Raw genomic sequence first — 8955 nt, 5'->3', positions numbered from 1 at the left:
GAAAATAAGAAGGGTATTTTCAATATTAGCCTTCTAAGAGGGGTAAATAAGAAAATCGGAAACTTTTCAGGGATATATAGGCAATTGCCCCTTAAAAATAATAATGGGTCTCACCACCCTAAAATTAAGGTGGTACATCCATGTGAATTTAGTCATGAAAATTTATGTATAGGTATAGATATATATATATAGATAGATTATATACTTTTGCATTGATCAAAATTTAATGAGGCTATTCACAAAAAGTTCAAAGATGGATTATTATTATTATTATTAATTGATATGGTAAGAGAAGGGTATTAAATTCTAAAGGTAAAATTGCTATTTAAATTTTTTTGATCTCCCCGTTAATAGGGGTTGTTTGGTTCAAGATTTATAATATTTTAGAAATATTGCATATTTTATATTAGGAATGACATATATGTTACTAATTTATTAATCCATTTGGATGAGAGAGGGTTAAGAACTGGTATATTCTTATTAATGAACTACTAATAATTTTTATAATAATGAGATACTTCCTAGTCCATGATAATCTAGTATTTTTACAACTTGATAATCTACAATAATTCTGTTACTTTACTAAAGCCTATTATAACTATCCAAGTAACTTGGGTGTTATAACAATGATTTAAATATTTTCAATAAAAAATATAGAGCATTATCGGAATATTATAAATCATAAACCAAACCGACCCTTAAGGGTTTTTGTGATAATTTTTGTTGTTTTGACTTTAGAGAAACATTAATAATATTTTTAAAAGCAATGTTACCCATCTATGCACTTCAAAAGAGTTGTATAATATATGCTCGAAACCCCCCTCCGCACCCTCTTCCCTGACGTCTTTGCCCACACAAGGAATAAGGAGACCACTATCACTCAATGCAGGAACTCTAACGGGTGGCGATGGTAGTACATATGCCGCGGCTCGGCAGGGCCGCTTCCGGTAGAATGCCGAAGGCAAAAGCAGCTACTCATTGACCTGCTCCAACTCACCGGCCCTAGCCTCACGCCAGACGTGGTCAACTGGCATTGGAACACTAACCAACAGTTCTCCATCAAATCTCTTTACAACTTTCTCACGAATCCAAGCCTGAGAGATACGAGAAGTCAATTTATATGGAAACTAAAAATTCCCGCCAAGATTAAAGTTTTCCTATGGCTGCTTCTTCGGAAGAGAATCCCCACTGCAGATAGACTTCATAAATTTGGGTGGCTTCCGACCCAACCCTATGTTTTCTGTGCCGTCTACTCAGAAAGCTGCGACCACCTAATGTGCTTGTGTGTATTTGTCCGCTTCCTTCTTCTCATTGTTGAAGGACTGGAGGCCCTCTTTGAACCCCCGGATGACATGCAAGACCTTTGGTCAAGATTGCTCGAGATCAACGACTCCAAAAAGAGACTTTCCTCCCTGACTCTTCTCGCAGCCATCTGGTGGGTAGTTTGGATAGAGAGAAACAGCATTATCTTTTGACAGACCCTCCCCAATCCTACCCGTTGCTTGGATCGTGCTTCGCTCCTGTCGACCATCTGGAACGCTCCACATTGATTGTATTTTATTTTCTTTCCTTTTTGCTCCTGATTCCCTATACTTTTTTGTCTCTCTTTCCCAATTCTTCCCCGGAAGCCCTGGCTGCTTTCATTCTGTAAGTTTAGTTTATCTTCCTAATGAATGAAGCGGGCAACTTGCTACCTATTTCTCAAAAAAATATATGCTCCACATATCTTAGTATGAAATTTTTTTTACTAGTTATATGATGTGATTAGCAAAGGACATTCCATCCTAGAATACGTAGAGTACAAGATGTTGACCTTTTTGGGGTGTATAATTAGCATTTATCTATTTTTTTTACTGTAAAGGGATATTTATAAAATTACTAATTTCCAGAGGGATAATGGTGAAATTATTTCTATTTTGAAAGTAATCCTTTCATGTTCATTATTATTTAATTAATATTGGTTTAACTTAAAGCTAATGTATTACTCTTAAATTAGGCCTCTTATTAAATCTTTTACAGTACTCCTAATTTAAGGGGACGTGTTGATTACTAGGGATTTAACACCAGCTTTGTTCAATTCAGAAATAAATTTTCAAATAATTTTAAAAAATTATTTTTAAGTTTTTATAGTTTTATAGAAATTCTTGAGTTTTGGAAATTTTATTTCACTTGTTGGGAATCTGGTACTCCCCCTGGTATTGAATTTTGAGAATCTGCAATTTGCTCCGATAACGACCGCTGTTGATCCGGTACTGGATGTTGGGATTCTGCAATGGAAGTATCGAATTGGATTTTTACTATAAACCCGTCTCCTCAACAAAAGTTAATACAATCATAAAGAGAGAAAATAACCAAACAGAAAATATACGGGTGAAATAAATTTATTAAATAAGAGAAGATTACACCTGACTCATCTTCTTCACAGAGTAGCTATAACCCAAGCCCTCTTTTTGAATCTTTCCTACCATTCTCTCATCTTCTATAAACTAAGAAGACCTCTCTATCATCTTGTACATCCAGACACAAGATATACCAATAACCCACGGCTAAAAAACCATACACGTCCTCTTACACCTATGCACTAGGTGCATTCAAAATCATGACAACCTTAGCCATACTATATGAGTGTGGTTAATCCATGCCACCACCACCAACATAATAAGACTTATGCTATATTTATTGCTTAAATCAAAAGCTACCCAAATCCTAATCCAATTAGATTTGTGATGCCCCAACTTCTCGGGGGTTGCCCATTCTAAGATTACTCCCGTCATAACACGCTTAACTCTTTTAACCTCTTGAGCCTAACTACCACCCAAATTGCTTAAGTCGGGTTAAAAGTTCTAGCCCTATTATATCTTATATATAGGACTATCTGGGTTCTTACATTCCTCCCCCCTTTAAGCCCTGACATCCTCGTCAAACTAAGACTCACAAGTATCAAGCGATTTGAGACTTGTCTCGCTAACCTTGTCATTCCGACCCTGGCGCAGCCAAGACTCATCTCACACTTTCGGTTTGTAATTGGCTCTGATACCAACTCTAACGCTCCAACTTTTCAGGGGATCATCTATCCTAGGACTACTCCTATCTTACCACGCTTAAGTTTCTTAACATCTTGAGTCTAGCCACCGCCCAAAATGTTTAAGCCCGATTAAGAGTTTTAGCCATATTGTATGTTATATATAGGACTATCTAGGTCTCACTTTCTCCCTCCTTTAAGCCTTGACATTCTCGTCAGGGCTAGACTTACAAATACCAGGTGATGTGAGACTCGTCTCGCTAGCCTAAACCGACTATATGGTGTGCTGCGCTCCACCCACAACAGTCAACAATATGAGAGCCTCACTCTCCCCGCTGTATAATCCTGACTCAGTCGAAACTCATCTCACACTTTCAGCTGGTAATTGGCTCTGATACCAACTGTGACGGCCCAACTTTTCGGGGTTCACTCATCCTAGAACTACTCTCGTCCTAGCATACTTAACTCTTTTAACCTCTTGGACTTAGCCACCATCCAAATTATTTAACCTGGGTTAAGAGTTCTAGTCCTATTATATCTTATATTTACGACTATCTAAGGTCTCACCAGATTTCTACTCTAATTAATATTTAAATTTTAATTCATCTCCAATAGATTTAAATATTAATTCTAATCAAATTAGGAATAAACTACAAATCTAATAAAATTCTAACAATCTCCATCTTGGTTTAATTTGTAGTTTTTGAATCGCTGCGTCGAGCTCACCATGCAAGCTCCACCTTAAACTTGTCTCCTCTGCTCAATGTCACAACATCCGTCGTTCCATCTTTAGCGGTTGCATCTCTACGAACTTTTGGAACCTAACTGACTTTCCTCCCGTTCTGACTGTGCTCCTATTTAGAACGTATAAGTTTCTACACTTGTTTGCCTCGCACACAACCCGATCTCTCTTTCGGACTCTCATGGCTCCACCAGATGCCGAAAAATCGCAATCTTGATCAAATTTTGCTTTAAACATCGATCGTTTTGAATGATTGGTAACAACATGCAATGACATCGATCTTCTACAAAGATCGATAATCCAGTGCTTTGACGTTGATCTCCCCTATGATTGGTAACCTTAGGCTCTTATACCAATTGTTGAAAATCCGATACTTGCCTTGATATCAGATTTTGTGAATTTACAACCCGCTCCGATACCGACTGCTGTTGATGCAGTATCGGATGTTGGGATTCTGTAATGGAAGCGTCAAATCAGATTTTTACTATAAACCTGTCTCCCCAATAAAAGTTGATACAATCATAAAAGAGAGAAAACAATCAAACAGAAAATATGCGAGAATGTTACACTTGACTCATCTTCTTTACAGAGTAGCTACAATCTGAGCCCTCCTTTTGAATCTCTTCTATTCTTCTCCCATTTTCTATAACCTATAAGAAGATCTCTCTATCATCATGTGCATTCATGCATAAGGTATACCAATGATCCATGGCTAAGAAAGCCGCAAACGTTCTCTTGCACCCATGCACTAGGTACATCTAAAATCATGACCATCTTGACCATGTCATATTGGTGTGACTAATCCGTATCACCATCATCAAAATAATAGCAACTATGCTATATTTATAGCTTACATCAAAAGCTACCAAAATTCTAGTCCAATTAGTTTTCTATTCTAATTAATATTTAATTCTTAATTTATCTCCAATAAATTTAAATATTAATTCTAATCAAATTAGGAATCAATACAAATCTAATCAAATCGTAACATCACAAAACTCATTATCCAACTTCCTTTAGTAGAATTAAAATGTATTCCCTAGCAACACGCAAACTTTGTATATATGGTCCAACTCTAATTTTTAAATTTGTTAAGCAAATGAAAGTTTTAAAGACAGAGTGTTCACGAGATAATAAAAAATTAAATTATACTAAATGATGTGTATGTAATATTTGTAATAATTTAATGGGCTCCTCTATAAAGCGAAGTTACTGATTGAACAACCCTTTATCACATATCTTGTACAGTATATTCAGAAAACTTCAAAACACAATTTTCTTTTCTCTTTGCAAGTTATGATAATCTATAATCTATATCTATACCTCTATATTATTCTCCCTAAATTTTGCCACATGGCAATGCTCTCTTTATTGTTGGGTGTGAGCTAGTTTCACTCTAAACCGGCTTAAGTTCTCCACATATTTTTCTCTTTCTTTACGTGAACTGAATTGAATTTTTTTTCTTTCTTTGTTTGAAGCGAACTAATCATTATTGAGTGTAGGCACCAATGAACCTATTCAAGTCTATTATATATCTTTCTCTTTTTTTCTTGAACTGAACCGAACCGGGTTACACCTTTGTATTAGGCCGAAGTGTTCCTCTTTCACTTTCTCCGACTGTTACCTTCCTTCATCATCAAGATAAATCCCACTTTTTATCATCGCTTCTTTCGTCGATGTTTCTTCTTCCTTTGTAGACGTTTTCTATTCTTTTCTAATTATCTATCCGTCGCATCGCACGAATTACTACACTAGTTAAGTATTATGACTGAGAAATATAATGAATCTGTCTTCAATTTTTATTACTTTCTATATTTTAAAATAAATAATTTTTTGCGTTTTAAAATTCTACAATATTATTTGTAATACGAGCGACCAAATTATTGGTGTAAATAGTAATTTTAGGTGTGCATATAAAATTTTTTAAATTATTTGATAAAGATTAGCAGGTCTAGCTAATTGCCAAAAGGTTAAATTACACTTTTGGTCCTTGAACGATCCGAGGCGTGCCACTATGATCCGCAAAATTTAATTTATTATTATTTTTAGCTCGGACTTAGTACTAAATTATTGCAGTTAAATTCTAAAATTTAATTTGGTTGATTAAATACTGAAGTGTCACTAATATTAAAGTGATGTAGCCATATTTTGATTAATAACGTGACAATGATTAACATCTCACGTTATTTCCACATCAACAATCAACCAAATTAAATTGCGAAAATTTAATTGCAATAGTTTACAAAATTCAAGCCAAAAAGATTAAAGTTTGAAACTTGTAATATCACTAAACTTGTAATTATAGGGAGTATAATTTAACTTTACTAAACTTAAAATCTATTTAAAAAACTCTTCTTTCTCAGGCCGAGGCCTCCCTAGCTGTTTATGTTGGGGCAATTTCACCTCTAATATCGTAAATGTCTCTGCAAAGTAAAAATATCATATATATATATATATACCCTTTCAAATGCAAAAAATTTTTGCAAATACCCTTCCTTCCTTCAAATATCATATTTACCCTTTCAAATGCAAACAATTTTTACAAATACCCTTCCTTCCTTCCAACGACTGTTACTGTAACCATGGTTAAATTTTGGTTAAATAAAAGTTGAGTTACAAAATGACTAATTTACCCTTAAAAGGTTAGGTATTATTTTGACCCCAAATAATTAAGGGGCAATTTCATAAGTATCCTTCTAAAATTTAAAAATAACATCTCTAGCACTAATTATTAGTCGGTAAAAAATAAAAAAACCCCTCACTTATAGATCATTTTGAACTAGACCCCTTTAAGTTTTATTTTTTAACATTAAAAGCCCTTGAACTATCAGTTTTTTTTATTTTTTATTTAGACTTTACTTAGTTAAAAGTTTTTCAATTGAGATCCCTCACATGAATTCGATAAAATTTTTAATTTATATGGAAAAAATACTCAATTTGTAAATTTTTTTAAAAAATGCTTAGGTTGAGAGGGTATATATATATATATAGAATTTTGCTACAATACTATTGGCAGTACAGATCAGTTTACTATGATTCATTTTCAATGATAAAACTTCCAAATTGACAGTTGGCATTCTTAAATATGATCTAAACCATTTAAACTATTAGGAAATCAAATTCCATGCTTTTTTGAATTAGGATCATGTTGCAGTGGACTATAGATGAGAGGGTTTTTTATAAAATTTTACTTTATTGTTAATAATAAATTTTCAATTAAAAAATGTTTGTTTGAGAATACTCTACTATCAAGAATTTTAATATCAAAATATTTTTAGCGTAAGATATATGAGTTATTTAAATAAAATTTTAAAAAATAAATCTTTAAATAATTAATATTGAATATTACTATGGACAATTGTATTACAACCATGTATAATTTGAAAGTGTCGCACCTAATAGACTAGATCTTTAATTATAAAATTTTAAAAAGAATGTTAAATTATTACGTGATTCAAACGTTAAAAATTGATCATATAATTAATCTTAAATATTATATGGTCAAATTCGTGCTAGGGGTAAAATTAGTATTTATAAAATATTGGATGACTTCTTAACGGAAAGTTAACCTAGGGGTGCGTTTGGTTCGCACTATGAAATATTATTAGAAGTAAAAAGATATCCAAGAATCTTATTCCTATTCATCCTATTACTAAGAATGTAGTATTTCGGTATTTGATTTGTACGGTCATATTATTTAGTCATGCTATTTAAGATTACGAAAAATATACAATTAATTAATTAATTAATTTAATTTAATTTTAAATAATACTATAAAAAATTTCAATATCTTTTTAGAAAAAAAAAGAGAAAATATATGTTAGAAAGAGAGAGCATAATTAAAGAAATAGAGTCGATGCTAGAGAGAATGAGACGGTTGACATTTTAGAAAAAGAGGGAGAGAAATAGTTTAGTTTAGAGAGAGAAAAAGAGTTGAAGTTTAGAGAGAAAAAGATAAGTTTAGAGAAAGATATGAGGTTAGAATGCAAAGAAAAATACTACCAACTAGCCGGTGGGTGAGAAGAAAGAAAGAGATTAGACATATTATAACTACTCCAATCCATTAATATAAGGATACCCACATTCCCTCAAAGGAATGAGATTAGTACTTTGGGATGCATCTCATTCCCTAGTAAATCCAGTATTACCAACTAGATTACTTAATGCGTTTGGCCAAACACCGTCATATTTTTTTATTCCTATTGGATTACTAGGAATCTTAAAAAGATAGCCCGAATCAAACGCACCCTAAATGATATCTGTGAATATTTTTTGGTTTTAAGAAGGGTATTGATGATATTTTTTAGTTTAGAGGGTTATTCATGAAATTATGATCTTCCGTGGGATATTCGGTAGGGATATTGATGAAATTAACTTTTATGTTAGGCGCGCATGGTCGTTATTAGTCCTCGTCATTATTGCTCCGTGTTTACTTTTGAGGCGTTGTTAGATCATTTATTTATTTATTTATTTTATGTGTAGAGGTGATATGACGATGCAAGGCCAAATTGGTTTTGGGCACGAGGTGAGGATGATCGTAATCATCGCCAGCAGGCTTGCGTTTATTCCTTTGTTTGTTTAATGTGGGAGGGAGCAAATTGTCCACCGCCTTGTCTGTAGAATGTTAATGGTATGGATATTTGAAATTTTATCCGAATTCGAATTCGAATGGAATGGATATATTCGATGCTAAAGAGATATGGATTCGGATATGGATATCAAAAATAGAAACCCGACGGATATGAATTTAGATATGAATTTTGACTATATCCGATCCGAACCGAACCTGACCCGAATCTGAATTTATTTTGCATTATATATAACATATATATAAAAATTTGATGTTATATTTGAATTTATATTTTAAAAATTTAGATTTAATATAATATATTTTGAAATATCGAAAAAAGAAATAATTGTTTCGGGCTCAAATTTTCGGGTTCGCGTTCGGGTTTCGAATTTTTGGTCGGGTTCGGGTTTGGATATAGATTTTTAAATTCCGTCGGATTCGGGTACGGGTTTGGGTCTCGGGTTCGGGTTCGGGTTCGGGTTTGGGTCTCAAGTTTAGAGTCAGGTTCGGATTCGGGTTTTTGAAAATCCGCCCCGAATCCGACCCATTGACATCTCTACTTGTCTGCACACAATTTCTACAAACATTTTTTAACATTAGTTTAATATGCTTTTACTTAAA

The sequence above is a fragment of the Ananas comosus genome, linkage group 6 (genome assembly GCF_001540865.1).
Source record: "Ananas comosus cultivar F153 linkage group 6, ASM154086v1, whole genome shotgun sequence".
NCBI classification, from domain to species: Eukaryota; Viridiplantae; Streptophyta; class Magnoliopsida; order Poales; family Bromeliaceae; genus Ananas; species Ananas comosus.
Note: the sequence above shows the minus strand (reverse complement) of the source record.